This window comes from Equus caballus, chromosome 26 (genome assembly GCF_041296265.1).
Source record: "Equus caballus isolate H_3958 breed thoroughbred chromosome 26, TB-T2T, whole genome shotgun sequence".
NCBI classification, from domain to species: domain Eukaryota; kingdom Metazoa; phylum Chordata; class Mammalia; order Perissodactyla; family Equidae; genus Equus; species Equus caballus.
The window spans coordinates 30,247,182-30,269,218 of NC_091709.1; the positions used below are offsets into that span (position 1 = coordinate 30,247,182).

General features: G+C 39.0%; 1 long non-coding RNA gene across 1 annotated transcript; it reads left to right on the top strand.

The window, feature by feature from the left end:
• Positions 1-32: 32 nt before the first annotated feature.
• LOC138920853 (uncharacterized) lies at positions 33-1,303 on the top strand. The gene is made up of 2 exons (XR_011432780.1): positions 33-251; positions 1,017-1,303. It is a non-coding gene; the product is annotated as an uncharacterized lncRNA (long non-coding RNA).
• The last annotated feature ends 20,734 nt before the right edge of the window (positions 1,304-22,037 follow it).

The window sequence follows — 22,037 nt, forward strand, 5'->3', positions numbered from 1 at the left end:
TGAGGGTTAGTGGCTGGAGGGGCGGCGTCCCCGAGCAGCCACATCTTCCGGGGACGCGGGGGGTGAACCGGAGGGCACCTCGTGGGCTCCGCAGGGAAACAAGCATCTCTCCTGGAGGGGCAGAGTGCGACACACGCATCCCGCTCCGCGAATTCGAGCCCAGGCGGCTGCGCGAAGCCCGTACTTCACGCAAAGAGTATCTTGGGGAGAAAAATAGGGAAAGACGGCTTCTGTTCACTTTTGTTTTCAGGGTGAGCCCGGCTGACCGTGCCAACGACGTGGTCTAGATCGTGGCTTAACTCTCGGTTTTGCAAGGATGGGTTCTTAGGTCTGCTGGAGTGGGTCTGCGCCCAAGTTCCCCATTTAATTGGTCATATTAATATGGACCTAGAAATACGTCCTGTTGACCTTGGAGGGAACTTTGTAATCCGTAGGGCTCTTTACAAATTATCTAGATTCGTTTATATAGTATAAAGAGAGAGCATAGTAAAGGCATCCTGGGACTGAATTTTTGTCTGTTGTTCGCTGATGGATCCCGAGGGCCCAGAACAGTGCCAGGCACACAGTAGGCTCTCAGGAGATATTCGTTGAATGAATGAATGAATGTCCTTGCAAAAAATTCCAGAGCTATGTCTAATTCCTTTGTGTACCAGGATGTTATTGCTATTGTAGTGTGGGGACCTGAAATTGGCCCCCCCAAGATATGTCTCTTTGGCATCAGGATTATTTGAGGCTGATTGCTTTTGATAAACTGGGACAGGGAAGGAGGAATGGAACTTGCCCTTTGTCAGGACACGTTTACATTTGTAAGGTAAATCTCTATCTGTAAAAGGTGCCTCCCTTTCTGTACCAGGAAGAAGAAAGGCGATGACCTTCTCTCTAGAAACTCTTAGTCAATACCAAAGGAAAGGACTTAAGTCTGCATTTTATTGTGCTTCTCTGGTAACCTCCTGTAACTAACTTCCCTCCCCCTCCCAAAGTTGGCATTTCTTTAAGGATTAAGCATCTTTCTTTAGGCTAGGAACTGATTGCTGCGCTCACCTGTGACCGCCCAGCTCCAGACAATCGACTTGCCTCCTGCTACGCCCTCTGAGACAGCAGACCACTACCTGCCGCGTCCATCAAGCACTGTGCCGACAGGGCAATCTTGTGACTATTGTGGGAGGGACATTTCAATCCTATGTGAAACACCCTGTTTGGGGGTATATAACCACTCTGTGCACCCCACTTCTTCGGTGTCCTTTCTTCCTTCGGGAAGAAAGGCCCCGGACCATGGTTCCTCATAAAGCTTTGTTTAATTTTCTCTTGCTGTTCTGTCTCATGTGAATTTAATTTGTTCTCCGGCCAGACAAACCCACATTTGGGAAGAGGAAATGTCTTCCTCCCCTACAGTAGTAAGCATTCCATAGGTGAAGTATGGAAAAGGCTTTTATTCAGAGTTGTTTAATGCTGTGGCTTTACTCAGGTTGTGTAAATTTACAAATTCCGCCCACGGCCTTTTCCCCCTAAGCTCTTTGACTTGCAATGGGAATACACCACCACCAGGTGGAAGTACCTGCTAAGGAACAAATGCTATGATAAGCCGACTGTCTCCTTGGCCCAAATTTTACATTCACAACTACACAGGAAAACTTAATTATCTTCACTTTTAAAATGAGACGTGTACCTTAGTGGCCTAGTTTGGATTTAACCCCAGTCTACATTTCACTAGGCCACCTCACATTTAAGATCCTAATGCAGGGGGGGTTGGGGGAGGGCACAAAGGGTCAAGTGGTGTGCCTACAACGTGACTAACAATAGTGTACAACTGAATTTTCACAAGGTTGTGAACTATCATAATCTTAATAAAAAAAAGATCTAATGCAAACCATGAAATATACATACATATACATATATGTGTGATGTGTATGTATGGTGTGTATCTTTTGCTTCCTCCTTAGATGTGCATACAATTATTTCCTTGAAAGCTCTTTGTTTCACCGGTCTTTTAGAGTCTGTCCCCATTTAACCCCATCTAGTTGCTTTCAGAACATTTTAGAGCAATATTTAAACAAAGCCTTGGAACATAAATTTAAGGGTGTTTAATCATAAATCTCATTGGGAGCAGTAATTCCAAGTCATAAGTATCACAGAAATTAACTTGGTTGGAAGGATGTTAGTAATGATACTGTCCAATAAATATTAAGCATATGCCAGTCATATTGAACTTATGCAATCAATCAGGTTTATTAATTCTCACAACCTACTCATGCAACAGGCATCACAATCTTCATTTTCCAGGGAAGGAAATTCAGGTTTGAAGAGCTTGAGGGACCTACCCAAGGTAGATCTCTGCCCAAGAATTCCCCCAAATATTTCTTTACTCCAAATCTCCTTTCTTGGGGCCGGCCCTGTGGTGCAGCGGTTAAGTGTGCACGTTCTGCTTCTCAGTGGCCTGGGGTTCGCTGGTTCAGTCCCCGGGTGCGGACATGGAACTGCTTGGCAAAAGCCATGCTGTGGTAGGCATCCCACGTATAAACTAGAGGAAGATGAGCATCGATGTTAGCTCAGGGCCAATCTTCCTCAGCAAAAAGAGGAGGATTGGCAGTAGTTAGCTCAGGGCTAATCTTCCCCAAAAAAATAAAAAATAAAAAATAAATCTCCTTTCTTGCTTCCTTCTTTATCAACCTTCTTCCCAAATTTTAGTCTCACACCCTCTCAATCTCTCTCCCAAATAAAAATAATCAGGTCTATGGCAGTAAATATCTAAGGTAGCCTGAAGCATCTTATTGTGCCAGAAAGCAAGAAGATACTCAAAGACAACAGAAATGCATTATAAGGACATAGGATCCAGCTTGAAGTGGACTCCCATTGTACAAGTTTAAGAGTTTAAATAGCAAAAAGAATAATGATCAAGGACTATAACATTATATATGTTAAAAAATCCATGAGTCCATAGTGATACTCAACATATCAAAATAACTGAAAGTGAAGAGTGGAGAAGTCTTCTTTCGAAAAGAATGCCAGATAATACATAGAGTAGGGGAATGGAGTGGTAGTAATAGACTGGGGAAAATCACCATTCTTCAGCTACTAATGTAATAATTGATTCTGGAAGGGATCATCTATGAATACCAAAACTAATGGCAAAAGTTTTTCGGCGATCAAGATATTCACATCGTACCTGAGTATCACCCCACAAATTACTGACAAAACACAAAAGGATAAAGGAAAAGTTTCACTGGAGACATCTGATGGATACCACCTTAACACAGGGTCAAATTTACCATCCCCAATATGGGATAATCTGACATTATTTGTGCCTCCCAGTTGTAATATAAACAACGTCACCCATGTAGTATTCCTACCATAAACATTTAACCTGAATCTTAAGAATTATGAGGCAGAGAAATCAGATATATCTAGAAAATTATACATTTGGCAAAGCAACTGGCCTGAACTCTTCAACTATATCAGTTTCATGAAAGATGGACCAAAAAAAGTCAGGAAACTGTTCTAAATTAAAGGAGACTAAAGAGACATACAACTAATAGCTGCGTATGTTTCCCACGTGGATCTGGGATCAGAAAAAAAAAAAATTACAAAGGACATTATTATGACAGAAATTTGCACATGAACTGTATACTAAATAATATTATCTTATCAAAGCTGTATTTCCTGGATATGATAATAGTATTGTAGTCATATAGGAGAAAGTCCTTGTTCTCAGGATATAATGTTGAAATATTTAGGGATGCAGTCTCATTATGCCTATAATTAACTCTCAAATGGTTCAATAAAAATAGTGGCTCTCTATCCAGAGAGGGAGCAAGAGAAATTAAGTAAATGTGGCAAAATGTTCACAACTGGTGAAGCTAAGGGAGGTGTTGATTGTACTCCCCTTTCAACTTCATTCTGAAATTTTTCAAAATAAAAAGTTGGGGGAATAATCGCAGTGTTTTCAATCACAAAAGTTTGCGTTGCTCCCATCGCACGCCTGTCAGTGGCAGCAGCTACGGGCCAGCTGTGACTCAGCAACTTTATTCTAGAATCCACGCTGTGGAAGAGGCTCCTACCTGGAACTTGTTCTTCTGTGGGGGAGGGAAAGAGAGCAAGGGCTACTCCTTGCACTGGCTCTTTAAAGCTTCTGGTCAGACTCATCTAGTCCTCAGCCTCACAGCCCCCAGGTTCCGGCAAGTCCCATTGGCTGCAGGCGGGAAGTTGACTCCTTCTGCAGGGAGCCAGTGAATGAGGGTATAGAATTCTTCAAGGACGAAATCGAGAATCCAATAGTACAGTAACTTTCCCAAGATTACAAAGATGAGCTGGGACTCAAACTCAGATGTCCAAAGCCTATGCTTTCTTTTTTCTCAAACTCATATTTTTTTTAACTTAAATATTTGACTACATCTTCAAATTATTTTACATTTCCTCGCTTAGAAAATCAGGAAAAAAACAATTAGGAGGGAAACGGTGAAAAGTTTCCCTCTGGGCTCTTTGCCCCATTTACAAATTCTTACCCAAACCTCACATGGGATACCACTGTTACTAATTTCTTGTGTATCCTCGAGAGTTCTTGATGCCTCTCTGAGCTAACCCAAATATATATCCTTATTTCCCCCCTTTTGGACCCAAAATGCAACATATCAATCACATGGTTCTTTGCCTTGCAAAGCTGTGTTTTTAATTAGTTTGTATTAGTCCAGGGTGCCCTGAGGAAGAGATGCCAAGATAGAGTTAAATATGCAAGGGTTTTATTAAGGGAACTCTCCGTGAGAGAACAGGGGAAGGAGCCAAATAGGCTGAGCCCACGGGAAGCAGAGAAGAAAGGAAGAGAGAGTGGAGGCATTCTTGACTGTCCACACAGCCTAAAGAATCTTCGTCAAGGCCGTGGGAAAAGGGAGGTTCTTGAGCCAAAGGCCACCATCAGCGGGGTCCCAGTCTCCCAGAAGTGGCTGCCTTAATATCCCCACCATGCTCGGTCTTTGGCTGGGAATAGTGGGTGGGAAGCAAGAGGTGTGGCCTCAGAGCAAAGATGGCCATGGGTTTCAGAGCTCAGCAGCTGGGGGTCTCGGTCAACAAGGCTCCCTGGAATTGGAAGTGTATGAAGTAAGTGGCATTTAGGAAATCAAATAATTAAAGAAGCACTTGCCATGCATTTTACATTTCCTATATAATAAACACACACACATACGTTTCTATCAGTTGGCTCACGTCAGTGCTCAACACCCTTCACTTGCACCTGGCCTGACAGGTGAGGACAGACATGCTACACCTCAGAAATAAGAAGAAAGGAAAAAGCAGGGGAACCCGTGGCTTTTCTTTCTATTAGTGTGATACCATGGGGCCAAATGGGACCTTCACTTCGATATCAATTCTTACCAACCCCTTAATGGGCTTGGGTGGCGGGAGTGTGTGTGTGCGTGTGTGTGTGTAGTGGGTTTCTGGAGAAATGAAATGCAGTTGAATATAAAAATGTACACATAGTCCACTCCTTTCCCTACCACTCCTCCTTAAACCATCCCTTCCTTTCTTACAGCACAAGAAAATCTTATCACTTCTTTCCTAATAGTAAAGAGACAAGGACAAAGATACAGATTACCAAGGTATACACTTTCTTGTAGGCAATATTTTGTGTTTCATTTTACTATATATGTATACGTGATTGTGAATAAATTGTGTTAAGATTGTATTTTTTGTTTCTAACCCTCATTAATAAATACCAAATAATGTTTATTTAAAAACTAACGATTCAGTAAGTCTTAAAAACTATAAATTAAATCACAAGTTGAAGGGATAGTAAAGATAATTTATTAGACACGCACACACATACTCCACCCCACGCCCATTTAATAGTTAGAGAAGATGAGTTACAGAGAAGCTGGTATTTGGCTCAAGGTCATACAAATGCTAGTGTAACATCTGAGATAATTGGAAACAACCGGGCATGCAGAAAATGCCAGGACTCCTGAAATTGGCATGCACTCCTTAAAATGCTCTGAATCATCCCACGGAGCAGTAGCCACACCAGATCCTTCATCTCATAGCTTTGTGAACACTGCAAGAATTCTCCTCCCATTTGTTTAGGGTTTCAAAGATGCCCTAATCCCTCAAACACATGTTAATATGGACTTTCTTTGATGAAAAGGGACAGAGATAGTCTCCAGAAGTAAGCTCCTCCTTCAGTTCCCACATCCTATTTCAGAGCAAGAAAGCCTATCAGACTATCTACAAACTCGCTTAGAGTTTTTTAGAATGGGGGTTCATGGCTCCTGGCAAGGAATGGGAAGGGTGAAAATTGGCTGAAGTAATGCTTTTTTGGTGAAACAAAATACTTCCTCCAGAACCCTCTTCCTCAAGTATACATAACCTTTTTTCCACTTTTTATTGTTGTTTTAAACTCTTGCCTTCCCCCATCTTATTCCTTATCCCTTGGCTATGACGCTTGCCTGTCCCCCCTCCTCTCGCCATCATCTCGTCTTGATCTGGCCTGGGGAGCACCAAAAGCCACATACATACACTGACTAACTCAGGAAGGAATCAAAGCCCAAGTTAGATCCCACATCTCTGCTTCTTAGCCCTGGGACCTTGGGCAAGTTGGACCATAATTCACTGAACCATACTGTCTTCGATGTACACTTAGGATATTGGAAATATTTTGCTGCAGTGAACGTCTTTCTACCTCAGATTTATGCCCTGGTATAAGTATTTCAGGTTCCTAGCAGGGGGACTGCTTGGGAAGCATTTGAAATATTGGTTGGTGCTGCCAAAGTGTTCATCAAAGTCATTAACACAAAAAACAAAGCAAAGAGATGTTTATTCCAGACGATAATTGTGAATATCATCATAGTGGTAAAAGGCTACACTTTCACACATCTTTGAATTTGTGACTGAGGTCCAAGGCCACACCCTCTAATCTTCCACCTTTCCTGTTTCATATGCAAGAGATTTTTTAACCTGGCCTGGCATTTATCTGTTAGAGTCTGGCATTTATCTGTTGGAGTCATTGAAGAAAATGCAAACTCAGAGCCAATAATTTTAACTTCTCGTCAATCTTTGGTTCAAAGGGCTGGATTTTATCTCTAAATCTTATTATGAAGGCTTGTTCCACACAGTTGCATATCTTTGATTAGAATGAGTTGACCTAACTAGACTTTTCTTAGTGTTTTCCTCTAGATTCCCTCTCAACTGTTTTTATATTTACTATTGTTGTTTTACATTCCACAAACAGCATAGTCTCTCCATAAAAATTCAAACATTAGGAACATTTAGAGAATGAGGCATGAAAGTCATCCTTCCCAATCTTGCTACGCTCTATATCTTTACATCTATAGCTGTATCTCAGATATTCTTATTTTTCAATCCATTATTTAATATCTAACTGCTCCATACTGAAATTATCCAGGTTATTCAAATAGATCTCCAAGTAGAAGTGGCAAAGGCAATGAAACATAGGGACAACGAGAATAAAGAAATAGCAACTCCCTGAACAATTCTCTCTGTGACAACTGTGGGAGTATTTTGATAACTGTTGGCAGCAGGACACTGCATGTGATGTGGGGAAGGAAACCTTGGCATTCAAACAAGCAAATGGTTTGGCGACAGTTTATTAAATTTCTGCCATGCTTGCAGATGCCAGCAACAATTTCTCAGACTGTGGAACTTCTACATTTGACAGGTTTGAGAATGCTTCACAATTGTCATCAAATAAATCACCCTTGAAAATTAAAAATTATATGAACTCTTTGAATAATTGTCACTACTGAAACAAAAGCTTGGTGGAGTTTATGTATTTAACTTGTGCATTTTGGATGCTTCTCTGTCATAGAATCAGAGGCTAAGCAGAGGCATCCAAGTAAAATTGTATTTCAGTCTTACTGGTAGATTTCTATCAAATTATTAAATCTTCCTCAGGCCCAAAACAGTGCACATTCCTTCCTAAATTTATAGCTGCATATGCTTACATTAGAAAATATTTCAGGGCCTGGCCCAGTGGCATAGTGGTTAAGTTCACACGCTCAACTTCTGCAGCCCAGGGTTCATAGGTTTGGATCCCTTGCGTGGACCTAGCACTGCTCGTCAAGCCATGCTGTGGCAGCATCTCACATAAAATAGAGGAAGACTAGCACAGATGTTAGCTCAGCAACAATCTTCCTCAAGCAAAAAGAGGAAGATTGGCAACAGATGTTAGCTCAAGGCCAATCTTCCTCACACACAAAAAAAAGAAAGAAAAGAAAAAACATATCAAATCAATAGCTAACTTTATACCTACTCAAATAAGAAGAGCAAACTAAACCCAAAGCTAGCAGAAGGAAGAAATAATAAAGATTAGAACAGATATTACTGAAATAGAGAAGAGAAAATTAATGAAGCCAGAAGTTGGTTTTTTGACAAGATAAACAAAATTGACAGACCAGCTAGACTGGCCAAGAAAAAAGAGGGAAAAACACAAACTACTAAAATCAAGAATGAAAGAGGGCACATTGCTACTAACTTTATAGCAATATAATAGATTATAAGGAAAGCTGTGAACAACTGTATGCCAACAAATTAGAAAACTTAGATAAAATGGACAAATCCCTAGAAAGACACAAACTACCAAAAGTGACTCAAAAAACTTCCCACCAATAGAAGACCTGGTTCAGATGATTTTACGGGTAAAGTTTGCCAAACGTTCGAAGGGGAATTAATACTAATTATTTGCAAATTCTTCCAAAAGATAGAAAATGCAAGAACACTTTCCAACTTATTTTATGAGGCCAGAATTACTTCGATACCAAAACCAGAAAAAGATATCACAACGAAAAAAACTACAGATCAATATCCCATATGAATATAGATGCAAAAAATCTTCAACAAAATACTAGTGAACTGAATCCAGCAATATATACCACAACCAAATGGGATTTATCCCAGGAATTCAAGGGTAGTTTAATATACGAATATCAACCAATATAACGCACTATATAATAGAATAAAGGACAAAAAGACCACATGAGAATCTCAATAGATGTAGAAAAGGCCTTTGACAAAATTCAATACTCTTTCATCCACAGCTAGTATTATACACAATGGTGAAAGACTGAGTACTTTCCCTTAAACCGGGAACAAGAAAGAAAAGGATGCCCAGCCTTTACACTTCTATTTAACATTGTACTGGAGGTTACATAAGGGCAATTAGGCAAGAAAAAGAAAAAGCATCTAGATTGGAAAGGAAGAAGTAAAACTATCTCTATTTGTAAATGACATGATCTTGTATATAGAAAATCCTAAGGAGTCCATTAAAAAAGTTTTAGGACTAGTAAAAGGGTACAAAAGTTTACAGGATACAAGACCAATATACAAAAATCAATTGTATTTCTACACACTAGCAATGAAAATTCTGAAAATAAAGTTAAGAAAACAATTCCATTTACAATCAAAAAGAATAAATTACTTAGGTATAAATTTAGCAAAAGAAGTGCAAGACTAGTACACTGAAAACTACCCAACATCGTTGAAAGTAATTAAAGACCTAAATAAATGGAAAGACATCCCATATTCATGGATCAGAAGACTTAATATTGCTAAGATGATAGTACTCCCCAAATTGATTCACAAATGCAATATAATCCCTACCAAAACCCCAGCTAGCTTTTGAGGAAACTAACAAGGTAATTCTAAAATTCATACAGAATTGCAAGGAACCCAGAGTAACAAAAGTCTTGAAAAAGAAGAACAAAGTCGGAGGACTCATAACTTCCTGATTTCAAAACTTACTACAAAGCTATAGCAATCAAGACAACATGGCACTGGCATAAGGGTAGACATAATAGAATGGCAGGATAAGTTAAGAGTTCAGAAACAAACTCCTATATTTGTGGTCAATTGATTTTTGAAAAATGCGCCAAGACACAACAGGGAAAGGATAATTTTCTCAATAAATGGTGCCAGGAAAACTGGATATACACATGCATATTTACTGAGATATAATTCTCATACCAGTCAAGATACACAAAAGTTATACTTCTACCTCACAGCATATCAAAAATTAACTCAAAATAGATTATACACCTAAATTTAAGAGCCAAAACAATAAAATTCTTAGAAGAAGATAGAGGAGTAAATCTTCTTGACCTTGAGTTACACAGTAGTTTCTTAGATAAGACATAAAAAACATAAGTAATGAAAGAAAAAATAGATAAATTGGACTATATCAAAATAAAAAATTTTATGCTCCAGAAAGAAAGTGAAAAGACACCCACAGAATGGGGGAATAAATTTGCAAATCATATATCTGACAAGGGACTTGGATCCAGAATATATAAAGAACACAACTCAACAACAAAAAAAGCCAACTAACCCAATTTTAAAACAGGAAAAGGATTTGAATAGCCATTTCTCCAAAGAAGATATACAAATGGACAACAAGCATGAAAAGCAATGAGAAGATGCTCAACATCATTAACCACCAGGAAAATGCACATCCAAACCAAATGAAATATTACTTCATACTCATTAGTTTGGCTATAATTAAAAAGGCAGACATTAACAAGTGTTGGTGAGGATGGGGAGGTATTGGAACCCTCAAACACTGCTGGTGGAAATATAAAGTGGTACAGCTGCTTTGGAAAACAGGCTGGTAGTTACTAAAAATGATGATGAACATAAAATTATCATATAACTGTTGGGGCCCAGGACAGCCCACCCCAATATATCCCACAATAGCACATTGATTATTTTGAATTAAAGTTACTTGAGAAGCAAAAAAGGGCATTCCGAGCCTCCTGTCTGTTCCCTCTAAAAGCAGGAAATAAATCTCCCATGTGAAAGGTCCTCTCCCAGGGCCATCCTTATCACCAGAGCTAGGGGATTCAGGGCCGAGAAGCCACATCAACAAACCTTGCTAATTTACTACCTCAAGTCTAAACTCTGCTTAAATTCCTCACTACTTATGTACCTCAAATCTAAGTTTCTTCGTCCTGTCATTCTTCACAAATGTATTGTTTCTTTGTGTGAAAGACAAACATACTGTCTGCTTTGTTCACTCTCAGAGCATCGTTCCTCTGTGATCACCAGTACATATGTATTGAGCCAGGTTTTTCTCTTATTAATCTGGTCTTTTGTCAACTTTGTTATTAGTCTAGTTGTAAGAACACAAGAAGGGTAGAAAGAGGAATTTCCCCTCAATATCACCTAGCAATTCAACTCCTAGGCATATACCAAGAGAAATGAAAACATACATTCACACAAAAAATTGGACATGAATGTTTATAGCAGCATTATTCATAATAGTAAAAAAGTGGAAACAACTCAAATTTAAAAAAAAATTCCTGACCAGTCTGGCCGGCCTTTTGAAAGGATGCCTTATTCTTCATTCCTTGGTCATAACACTTGCCTGTCTCTTCCCATCAAATTTGACATGCCCTGAAGAGAAGATACAAGCTGGGTCCTGACCCTCCAAAATTGCCCCAAACTAGCTGGATGCAGTAATGCAGCAAAGAGATTCTATCTATTTTACTAGTGTTTTGAAGAGCCAGCAAGTTAGCATGGGGGCGGGGGGTGAGGATACTGAATTAATTCAATACACTTTGCTTCCTTATTTATGAAGATGAGAATAATTTTTTAATTAACTTTTGTTTTATGGATGAAATTTTGAAATGTGTATGAAATGTTTCAGTCATACAGAAAAGAAGAAAAAATAGTATAACAAATGCCATATACCTACCACCTAGGTTAACAATTTGCTGCATTTTGCTTCTTCCATGTTTTTCTAAAGTATTTTAATATAAATTACACATATTATGAGATTTCACCCCAATTTTTCAGTGTGTATCATTTAAAAAATAATGACATTTTCTTACATAAAACATGTTACACTTAACTAAAACTTTGAGGTTAAAACTAGAGAGATTTCCAGTACCACAAAGCTTCCATTATTATTCCCATCACTTTTTCCTTTACTAGCAGGAGATGAGGGGAAAAAAAGTTGGACCTGTTAGAACTGGTCCAAGTACCAGCTGAGACTTTATTTTTTGGTTTTTCAAGAGGGGTCCTGTCAGCAGGAAGCAAACTTCTCTTTGATTCTAAACTATTGACAAAGACTGTGGTCAAGTTAGGCCAAAAGCCAAAGTCTCCTCATTGAAAAGTACTGCAGAAAGATTTGGCAAAATACCCGTAGCTTCTTCTTAATTAAGAATCTCAGTCAACATATTGGAATTCTTGAATGAAGAAAGGAAGGGAGTGAAGAAAAGAGAAAAGCGATAAGAGGAAAACCAGAAGAGAGAAGAAAAGAGACAGATGGTCTTATAAACCCTAACTCAAATGCCACAATCAAAGCATCTCTTTCTTCTATCCCCCATATCTCTTTCTGGTCTAACATTCTTGACTTCCTAGGATAAAAATTAAGTGTACAGTCATGTGTCACTTAATGACAGGGATACATTCTGAGAAATGCTGAGGTGATTTTGTCATATGTGAACATCATAGAGTGTACTTACACAAATCTAGATGGTATAGCCTAATTCACACCTAGGCTATATGGTACTAATCTTATGGGACTTACATCATATACATGGCCCATCTTTAACTGAAACATCGTTATGCTGCAACACATGACCGTACTTTAAACAATGAGTAAGAGGGAAAGTCTGTGTTTGTGCATGGTGGGGGGGAGGTGCAGGGGTGTTCAGTGACTAGGAGGCAGGAGGAGAAAGAAAAAATCTGGAATAGCTGAGTTGAGGTTTCTTATCATATTGACAACTATGCAGCAGCAACACGATATGGTATTTTTATTAGAAGACTTGCTTATTCTTCGTTTTTGAATTTGAAGACTGAAACACAAAAGCAGTCTAGTTTTATAGTTGCAAATGCCTTTAAAATCACATACCTCAGTTCCTTTTTCTATATATGAGGAAGGGAAGTTCCAGAGGTGCTATGTGGCTTATCTAAGAGTTTCTCTAGGAAAACAAATGTTGTTTCTGGAATGGCCAATGTATCTCCACTTTAGAGTTTCAGAACTCCAGGATGTTTAGCCTTGTCCTAGGAAGGAATGACAAGGATGGCCATTTCCGCCATGGGCTCTAACCCCCGCATCCTGCTGGTTAAACAGCATCCACCCCGCGGGGCATTTTCAAAGTCTCTACTGTTCCCCACCATTGTGTTCACTGGCTCCAAGCCAGCAGACAAGCATTTGAACTTCTGTTCCTGCAACGATTCCTAACACTTCAAGGAATCAACAGCCCGGCCTTCTTTATAATATTACACTTCCAGGAAAAAAATACTTCTGAAAACTGTCCCAATTCCTAGCAGCACTCACAATCTGTAAGGCACGAGGCAAGACTTAAAATTTAGCGAAACAGTGGGAGGGTTTTAAAGGTTATCATGAGAAAATATGCCTTTCCTTGACCTCTCTAGAGAAACATAAGTCTTGGCTTGTGCGGTGGACAGAATGTTGTCACAGCGTTATCACTTGTGAAACTAAATGTTAATCTTCTGCTGCTCTTCCAGTCAGCTACTTTTCATCATGGCCAAAAAGAGCATTCCGGAAAGATTAAAACTATCCACCTGGTTTAAAGGGGACACATCCAAGAACACAGTGGAATTCCTAAATGTTTGGGAATGAAAAGACGTCATTCTGTTCCATGTCCATCCCATCCAATTTTTGCTCTAGCAAGGTAGATCAAGTTTATTCATGGTCTCTAACACCTTCCCAAAGATCTTAAAGCTGCAAGAACTCAGTTGAGATGCTGGTAAGAAAAGTTATTTTAGGTATAGAATTTCATTGGCATTAAGGATTTAATTATGAAAAATATGGAAGGTTTATACAGATACATTAGAGAAAAATGTGTTCAGGATACATAATAAACATCAAATACATCATAAGCAGCCTGTTTTTGCTACATGTACTCCTGTTTATCTGCCTTAAGTTGGAGTACATACTAAATTCTGTACTTCCAAAGAACGCCTTGAGGACGAGGCCCAAGGAAAAAGGGCTACAGTGGATTCCATCTTTTGTTTCTGTACTCCAAAGCAAGTTAACCAAAATGTAAAAAATATTTTTAAGTTATGTTTTTCTTTGTTGGTACAATGGCAGAAATACTCCCTTGGCAAATAGGTGGGTATTCGAATCCACTACTAAAGACTTAAGTATTACTGTTGCCAATTGGCTATATGAATCAAAACTTCAAAAGTTGTCTGATTTTTATACTCACAGACTACTCTGAGGAAATAATCAGACAAGAGTACAAATGTATAAGGATGTGATCATAGCATTCTTTATAATGTTAAAAAATCAAAACCACCTAAAAGTAGATAAAATATTGAGATGTTATTATACCCCTAGAGTAAATGCAATGAGCGATGTTGCACAAGGTGATTGACTTGGAAAGATGGTTATAAGAGTGGAGGTAACATGGCGGTGTTGTAGAGCAAAGGCTTTAGACATAGACAGCCCTGGAACCATGTCTTGTTCTGCAATTGACCAGCTGGGTGTTCTGGGTCAATTTATTGGACCTCATCCCAACTATCAGTTCCTTCATATGCAGAATCAAAAGAGACAATGAAAATAGAGCATTTAGCAATGAGATTGCTGTATAGAGATACTGAAGCTTAGAAGTACTGTTAACTTAAATAAGACACTGTTGGATGTTATGGACTGAATGTTTGTGTCCCCTCAAAATTCATGTATTGAAACCCTAAGCCCCAATGTGATGATATTGGTGGGGCCTTTGGGAGGCGATTAGGTCATGATAGTGGAGCACTCGTAAATCAGATTAATGCCCTTGTCAGAAGAGGCCAGAGAGCTAGCTAGCTCTCTTTCCCCTCTGTGAGGATCCAATGAGAAGTCGGCTCTCTGCAACCCAGAAGAGGCCCTCACTGGAACCCAATCATGCTGGCACCTGATCTCAGACTTTTAGCCTCCAGAACTGTGAGAAGCAAATTTCTGTTGTTTATACACCACCCAGTCTAAGGTACTTTGTTCTAGCAGCCTCAACTAAGACATTAGGTTAGAAAAACCTACAGAACAATCACACTCTTGTCAAACATGTATGGATCTATATATTCATCCAGTACCCAAATATTTATTGAGCATTTACTAACTGACAAGCACTTTGTTAGGCAAAGAGAATAAAATAAGGAGCCACAAACTAGATGGACCCTGCCTGCATGGAATCCACAGCCTACTGATTGTGATCAATTGAGAGTAAAATCCCAGCTGTGATGCCAGAAAGGAAGGGGGTAATGAGAGCTTGTAATAGCAGAACTCGATCCAGCCAGGAAGGGCAGGGGAGTTTCCTAAGGAAGTGGCAGTTGGGCAGAGACAGAAAGATGAGTCAGCATTGACCAAATGAGATGGGGATAAACGGGGAGCAGCACATGTAACAGTTAAGCACACTGAGTCTGGAGTCAGCCAGATGCTGTTCCAAACCTCATTCTACCAGCCACAAACCGTTGTGATTCTGGGCCTGTCACGCAATCTCTCTGCCTCAATGACCTCATTTGTAAAATGGAAATACAGTTTTCCTTATTTAACATGATTGTTATGAAGATTAAATTTGGTAAGATGAAAAGGGCTTAGCATAATGACTAATATGCAAATATTCAATAAATGCTAGATAATACTCAAGGAAAAAAAACGAATGAAGATCCAAGTGCAAAGAAGGAACTGTGTATGCAAAGGCCCTGTGGGATCATGATGAGAAAAGGGAATGAAGCCCTGTTGTATATTCTGCTTTTGTTCTAAAAGCTGCTGGAAGCCATTGAAAGTTTTAAGCAGAGGCACTCCACGGTCTGCATCCGTCTCCCTCCCCATCATTGTGCTACATTCCCACCTGCCAGCTTCCTTTCTCTAGTACTTGTCACAAAGTCTTTGCACATGATGTTCCCTTTTCACAGACTGCTCTTTTCACCCGTCTTCCCCTACTTCTTTCAGATTTCAGGCTGTCACTCCCTCAGAGAAGCCTTCCCTCCCTGACCTCCCAACTAGGCAAACCCTTTATTAATCAGCTTCCCTTACGTGCCTGTTTGCTTTGCCTGATTGCTGTCTGTCTCCCCCACCTACATCTCCATGAGATTTGTGTCCCCCGCCATGAGCACAGTGGTTGGCCTATAGTAGGTGCTTATTTCATCTTGGGTAATGGAAGACAGAAAGGAGGGAAGAGGAAAGAGGTAAAAAAGTGGAAGAAGAATGAGGTTGGGTGGAGAGAAGATGAGGTCAGTTCAACTTTAGACTTGATTTTAATTTTAAAATTTTAAAATCAATTTTAATTGATTTTGAGTGGCACGTCTAGGTAGAGATGTTCTAAAAACAAGGAACTCTTGATTTGGAGTTCAAGGGAAAGAGCTGAGCTAGAGAGATGTAGACTAAGGAGTCAGAGAACATGGGAAATAATTGAAGCAAGGGACTGGGAAATAGCAGGATCTTTGGAGACGGATGGTTTGGGGTCACCAACTGTGTGAATGAGTGCAGATTACTAAGTCTCTAAGTCTCATTTAAGAACCAGAGAGAGATAGGACCCTATCACAGCCAGTCTGACTCCCAATAGCATGCTTCCCATATCCTCAGGCTGCTTCATACCCAGGCTGGTCACTCAGAGAAACTGAATATCGATCCTACAGAAATGAGACTCTTTATTGGCTTGGCATGTGGAGTTTACTAGGTCCTTACTGTCAGTTATAAATAGGGCTGTTAAAATAAGCATAATCAAACAACAGACTCTGCAGAAATACAACAGATTATAAGAGAATACTACGAAAAACTCTATGCTAACAGAATGGATAACCTAGAGAAAATGGATAAATTCTTGGACTCCTACAATCTCCCAAAGCTCACTCAAGAAGAAGCAGACAATTTGAACAGACCAATCACAAAGAAAGAGATTGAAACAGCAATCAAAAACATCCCAAAGAATAAAACCCCAGGACCAGATGGCTTCCCTGGGGAATTCTACCAAACTTTCAGAGAGGATTTAATACCTATCCTTTTCAAGCTATTCCAAAAAATTAGGGAGGATGGAACACTTCCTAACACATTCTATGAGGCCAACATCACGCTGATACCAAAGCCTGACAAGGACACCACGAAAAAAGAGAACTACAGGCCAATATCACTGATGAACGTAGATGCAAAAATTCTAAACAAAATTTTGGCAACCAGAATTCAGCAATTCATCAAAAGGATCATACATCATGATCAGGTGGGCTTCATACCAGGGACACAAGGATGGTTCAACATCCACAAATCAATCAACGTGATACACCACATCAACAAACTGAGGAATAAAAACCACATGATCATCTCAATAGATGCTGAGAAAGCATTTGACAAGATCCAACAGCCATTTATGATAAAAGCTCTGAACAAAATGGGCATAGAAGGGAACTACCTCAACATAATAAAGGCCATATATGACAAACCCACAGCCAACATCATACTCAATGGGCAAAATCTGAGCGCCATCCCCCTGAACACAGGAACGAGACAAGGATGCCCTCTATCACCACTCTTATTTAACATAGTACTGGAGGTCCTGGCCAGAGGAATCAGGCAAGATAAAGGAATAAAAGGAATCCAAATAGGGAGGGAAGAAGTGAAACTCTCGTTGTTTGCAGACGACATGATCTTATATATAGAAAACCCCAAAGATTCCATTGGAAAACTCCTAGAAGTAATCAACAACTACAGCAAAGTTGCAGGGTATAAAATCAATTTGCGTAAATCAGTAGCATTTCTATATTCTAATAACGAACTAACAGAAAAAGAACTCAAGAACACAATACCATTCACAATCACAACAAAAAGAATAAAATACCTCAGGGTGAATTTAACTAAGGAAGTGAAAGACCTGTATAATGAAAATTACAAGGTCTTTCTGAGAGAATTGGATGATGACATAAGGAGATGGAAAGACGTTCCATGTACATGGATTGGAAGAATAAACATAGTTAAAATGTCCGTTCTACCTAAAGCAATCTACAGATTCAACGCCATCCCAATCAGAATCCCAGTGACATTCTTTACGGAATTAGAACAAAGAATCCTAAAATTTATATGGGGCAAGAAAAGACCCCTAATTGCTAAAGCAATCCTGAGAAAAAAGAACAAAACAGGAGGCATCACAATCCCTGACTTCAAAACATACTACAAAGCTACAGTAATCAAAACAGCATGGTACTGGTACAAAAACAGGTGCACAGATCAATGGAACTGAATTGAAAGCCCAGAAATAAAACCACACATCTATGGACAGCTTATCTTCAACAAAAGAGCTGAGGGCATACAATGGAGAAAAGAAAGTCTCTTCAACAAATGGTGCTGGGAAAACTGGAAAGCCATATGTAAAAGAATGAAAATTGACCATTCTTTTTCACCATTCACCAAAATAAACTCAAAATGGATCAAAGACCTAAAGGTGAGACCTGAAACCATAAGGCTTCTAGAAGAAAATGTAGGCAGTACACTCTTTGACATGAGTATTAAAAGGATCTTTTTGGACACCATGTCTTCTCAGAGAAGGGAAACAATAGAAAGAATAAACAAATGGGACTTCATCAGACTAAAGAGCTTCTTCAAGGCAAATGAAAACAGGATTGAAACAAAAAAACAACCCACTAACTGGGAAAAAATATTTGCAAGTCATATATCTGACAAAGGCTTAATATCCATAATATACAAAGAACTCTCAGAACTCAACAACAAAAAATCAAACAACCCGATCAAAAATTGGGCCGGAGACATGAACAGACATTTCCCCAAAGAAGATATACTGATGGCCAATAGGCACATGTAAAGATGCTCATCATCGCTGATCATCAGGGAAATGCAAATCAAAACTACACTAAGATATCACCTTACACCCGTTAGAATGACAAAAATATCTAAATCTAATAGTAACAAATGTTGGAGAAGTTGTGGAGAAAAAGGAACCCTCATACACTGCTGGTGGGAATGCAAACTGGTGCAGCCACTACGGAAAACAGTATGGAGATTCCTCAAAAAATTAAAAATAGAACTACCATACAACACAGCTATCCCACTACTGGGTATCTATCCAAAGAGCTTGAAGTCAGCAATTCCAAAAGTCTTATGTACCCCAATGTTCACTGCAGCATTATTCACAATAGCCAAGACATGGAAGCAACCTAAGTGCCCATCAACAGATGAATGGATAAAGAAGATGTGGTATGTATATATACAATGGAATACTACTCAGCTGCAAAACAGAACAAAATCATTCCATTTGCAATAACATGGATGGACCTTGAGGGAATTATGTTAAGTGAAATAAGCCAGTTAGAGAAGGATAATCTCTGTATGACTCCACTCATATGAGGAATTTAAAAATGTGGACAAAGAGAACAGATTAGTGACTACCAGGGGAAAGGTGGGGTGAGGGGTGGGCACAAAGGGTGAAGTGGCGCACCTACAACACGAATGACAAACATTAATGTACAACTGAAATTTCACAAGATTGTAACCTATCATTAACTCAATTAAAAAAAAAAGAAATCAATAATGGCAATGCTACATGTAAAATTTAATGGAATAGAGCCAAAACACAATTCTGAGAAAAATCCACCATTGTAAATTATCTTATTATTGAACAAAAAGAAATGAAAATAAATGAACCAAGTATCCCAATCAAGACATTTTTAAAAAGAACAACAAAATAAATCTCTTCAAGGGGCAAATAATTTAAATCCATTAATACTTATTAAAAGCTAATATTTACTGGTAATTTTAAAAACAGGAAAATGAATAAGTAAATTCAATAGCTGATTCTTTAGAAAAATAGCTACAATAGAATGACACATTCCTGGATAGTCTAACTTAGGGAAAAAGCAGAGAAAACACAGATATACAAAACCACAGACAGGAGAAGATTAGAAAAAGTATGAGATTAACATGCAAAAAAGTACGTAAAAAATTGGAAAATCCTTGATGAATTGGGATGCTTTTTGGGAAACTATAAACTATCAAATATTGATCTAAAAAGTAGAAAATCTGAGAAGAAAACCAGAAAATGTTATTAAAAAATTCCTTTCACCAAAAAAATAAAAATAAAAAAATAATAATAAGCATAATCATACCTTTCCCCAGCTCCCTCATTGGGTTGTTGCAGAGATCCAAAGAGAAAATATACATGAAATGGCTTTCAAATATCAAGTATCAAACAAATGAAGATGACATTATCATTACAGAGTTCAAGTGACAACAATCAAGATGGGTTTTTCTTCTCCCTAGAAGAGAGCAATGCATTCCTTTGGAGTCTATCTTTTCAGATACCTTAGTGGTTAAGGGTCTTAGAAGTCAGACAAACCTGGGCTTAAATCTGGCTCAATTATTTCCTAGTTGCCTAGTCCTGGATCAGGGACTTAACTTTTCTAAGCCTTTGCTCTTATTTGTAAGATAATAATAGCTACCTCCCCACATAGTTGATTGTTAGATGATGCCTATAAAGTGCTTTGCACAGTGTCAGACATATAGTACTTAATAATGTTAACAATATCATCATCACTATCTTTAGGAAGGTTCTGGAGAGCAGCGACCAAAGGGAAGAATCACTGAATCTTTCCCAAATTCTTTCCTTATTCTCTCATCTGGGCTGTATTGCCCCAGATCCAAGATGTTGAGTTAGACTGCAGAGCTCCCTGTAACCCAATGCAGAGTTCTTACTCCCCTCAGTCACTCTTTAATTAAGGATGTACATTAAGTGTAGTTGTCCTAGGCAAGGGATCTCTGGGGGAAAATAACGTATAACTTGGATCAAGTCATATCTGAAAAAGCAAATCTGTTCCCAGCCAATGCAGAGGGCACAATGCTGTTTTGGGGACTACACAGGAAAGACCTAACTAGTGTTCATTCCTGGCCTGGCTCTTTTCTTATCTTGCTGTGTGATCTTGATTAAATCACTTCGCCACATTGGGCCTCATCATTATTAACTGTGAAGTGAGGGAGGGGAGAATGTAGGGATGGGATGAAGTTGGAAATTACCTCTAAATTTTCCCCAAGTGTTAGTTCTTATGATTCCATGCTTATAGACTAATTGATGCCTGTCCATCCTTTGTTTGACTCTGCAAAATGTTTGTTAAATGCCAGCTTCTCCTCCAAGGAAATTCCATTTAAAAAATCATTTTCATACTACCTAATTCCCTATGAAATTGCTAATTATCATTCAATGAAGAAACCAACCATTGAGTTGATGATAAATGTGCTTTAAAAAAAAAAAAGAAAGCATTAATAACTAATTTACTAATCGTTGGTAAATTTCACTTAAAAGGCAGGTAGGACCACCTTAGTGATGTTAAGTCATTTAGGAGCAAAGAATATGAAAGAAAGAATGTTCCTGGTTGTAGCAGTTAGAACCAAGTGAGGCTAGGGAGTTTTTGCCTTTGTTTTCTTCTCAGAACAAGGTTTTGAGCACTGTTTTGTTATGATGTACCTGAAGAAAGATGTCACTTTGGGAGAGTAACGAAGGCTACGTGCTGGAGACACTGTGGGCTTCTCCGAATATGCTTACTTAGCTTGAATGGGCTGCGGTTTGAGCACAAACCATGAGTGTGCTGTGGGTATATCAGAATGGAATGTTGAAATCAGACTTATTCCAGAAAATGATCTGAGGAGGCAATGATGAGGGATAAGTCACGAGGATCTCATTAGTTAAAGACCTTAAATTCTATCCAAGGAGTTTAAAATTTATATGAGAGACACTTGGGAATTTACGTGGTTTTGGAAACGGCAGACTTTTTTCTCTTTTCTCTAAATTGCAGAGTGTGGGCGCACTTTCCAGCACCATCTCCACACCCATGAGGAAAAATAACCCATCCAACACAGAAATACCAAATCTGAGATGTTGTGAGAAGTCAGTCAATTTAAACCCAGCCCTTCGCTTCATTGCTTGTTTTAGGAAATGTGCCTCAACACCTCCTCAACGTTACTTTGAATTCAGAATTAGAGTAAGTATGGGGCTGGCCCCATGGCCAAGTGGTTAAGTTAGTGCACTTCGCTTTGGCGGGCCAGGATTTCACTGGTTCGGATCCTGGGCGTGGACATGGCACTGCTCATCAGGTCACACTGA